This window comes from Pelophylax lessonae (assembly GCF_965119305.1).
Source record: "Pelophylax lessonae genome assembly, contig: HAP1_SCAFFOLD_289, whole genome shotgun sequence".
NCBI lineage: Eukaryota > Metazoa > Chordata > Amphibia > Anura > Ranidae > Pelophylax > Pelophylax lessonae.
Window position 1 is genome coordinate 167,749 of NW_028120054.1, and position 2,747 is coordinate 170,495.

Sequence of the window (2,747 nt, forward strand, 5' to 3'; positions counted from 1 at the left end):
GGGTCTTTATTGCCTTCACTGACATCAATGCTGGGTTGTCTTTATTGCCTTCACTGCCATCAATGCTGAGGGGGGTCTTTGTTGCATCCACTGACATCAATGCTGGGGGTCTTTATTGCATCCACTGACATCAATGCTGGGGGATCTTTATTGCCTTCACTGACATCAATGCTGGGGGTCTTTATTGCATCCACTGACATCAATGCTGGGGGTCTTTATTGCCTTCACTGACATCAATGCTGGGGGATCTTTATTGCCTTCACTGACATCAATGCTGAGGGGGGTCTTTATTGCATCCACTGACATCAATGCTGAGGGGGGTCTTTATTGCATCCACTGACATCAATGCTGAGGGGGGTCTTTTTTGCCTTCACTGACATCAATGCTGGGGGTCTTTATTGCATCCACTGACATCGATGCTGGGGGTCTTTATTGCATCCACTGACATCAATGCTGGGGGTCTTTATTGCATCCACTGACATCAATGCTGGGGGGGGGGTCTTTATTGCCTTCACTGACATCAATGCTGGGGGTCTTTATTGCCTTCACTGACATCAATGCTGGGGGTCTTTATTGCCTTTACTGACATCAATGCTGGGGGTGTTTATTGCCTTCACTGACATCAATGCTGGGGGTCTTTATTGCATCCACTGACATCAATGCTGAAGGGGGTCTTTATTGCATCCACTGACATCAATGCTGGGGGTCTTTTTTGCCTTCACTGACATCAATGCTGGGGGTCTTTATTGCATCCACTGACATCAATGCTGGGGGTCTTTATTGCCTTCACTGACATCAATGCTAGGGGTCTTTATTGCATCCACTGACATCAATGCTGAAGGGGGTCTTTATTGCATCCACTGACATCAATGCTGAGGGTCTTTTTTCCCTTCACTGACATCAATGCTGGGGGTCTTTATTGCATCCACTGACATCAATGCTGGGGGTCTTTATTGCCTTCACTGACATCAATGCTGGGGGTCTTTATTGCATCCACTGATATTAATGCTGAGGTGGGTTTTTATTGCCTTCACTGACCTCAATGCTGGGGGTCTATATTGCATCCACTGACCTCAATGCTGAAGGGGGGGTCTTTATTGCCTTCACTGACATCAATGCTGGGGGTCTTTATTACATCCACTGACATCAATGCTGGGGGGGGGGGGTCTTTATTATGTCCACTAATATCAACGCTGGGGGTTTTTTAATGCGTCCACTGACATCAATGCTGAGGGGGTCTTTATTGCATCCGCTGACATCAATGCTGGGGGTCTTTATTGCCTACACTGACATCAATGCTGGGGGTCTTTATTGCCTTCACTGACATCAATGCTGGGGGATCTTTATTGCCTTCACTGACATCAATGCTGAGGGGGGTCTTTATTGCATCCACTGACATCAATGCTGAGGGGGGTCTTTATTTCATCCACTGACATCAATGCTGGGGGTCTTTTTTGCCTTCACTGACCTCAATGCTGGGGGTCTTTATTGCATCCACTGACATCAATGCTGGGGGTCTTTATTGCATCCACTGACATCAATGCTGAAGGGGGTCTTTATTGCATCCACTGACATCAATGTTGGGGGTCTTTATTGCCTTCACTGACCTCAATGCTGGGGGTCTGTATTGCATCCACTGACATCAATGCTGGGGGTCTTTATTGCATCCACTGATATCAATGGGGGGGGGGGGGGTCTTAATTTCATTCACTGACATCAATGCTGGGGGGTCTTTATTGCATCCACTGACATCAATGCTGAGGGTCTTTATTGCCTTCACTGACATCAATGCTGGGGGTCTTTATTGCATCCACTGACATCAATGCTGAGGGGGGTCTTTATTGCATCCACTGACATCAATGCTGAAGGGGGGTCTTTATTGCCTTCACTGACATCAATGCTAGGGGTGGTTATTGCATCCACTGACATCAATGCTGGGGGTCTATATTGCATCCACTGACATCAATGCTGAGGGGGGTCTTTATTGCCTTCACTGACATCAATGCTGGGGGTCTTTATTGCCTTCACTGACATCAATGCTGGGGGTCTTTATTGCATCCACTGACATCAATGCTGAGGGTCTTTATTGCCTTCTCTGACATCAATGCTGAGGGTCTTTATTGCCTTCACTGACATCAATGCTGGGGGTCTTTATTGCCTTCACTGACAGCAATGCTGGGGGTCTTTATTACATCCACTGACATCAATGCTGAGGGGGGTCTTTATTGCATCCACTGACATCAATGCTGGGGGTCTTTATTGCATCCACTGACATAAATGCTGGGGGTCTTTATTGCCTTCACTGACATCAATGCTGAGGGGGGTCTTTATTGCATCCACTGACATCAATGCTGGGGGTCTTTATTGCCTTCACTGACATCAATGCTGAGGGGGGTCTTTATTGCCTTCACTGACCTCAATGCTGGGGGCCTTTATTGCATCCACTGACATCAATGCTGGGGGTCTTTATTGCCTTCACTGACATCAATGCTGAGGGGGGTCTTTATTGCCTTCACTGACATCAATGCTGGGGGTCTTTATTGCCTTCACTGACATCAATGCTGGGGGTCTTTATTGTCTTCACTGACATCAATGCTGGGGGTCTTTATTGCCTTCACTGACATCAATGCTGAGGGGGGTCTTTATTGCCTTCACTGACCTCAATGCTGGGGGTCTTTATTGCATCCACTGACATCAATGCTTAGGGGGGTCTTTATTGCATCCACTGACATCAATGCTGGAGGTCT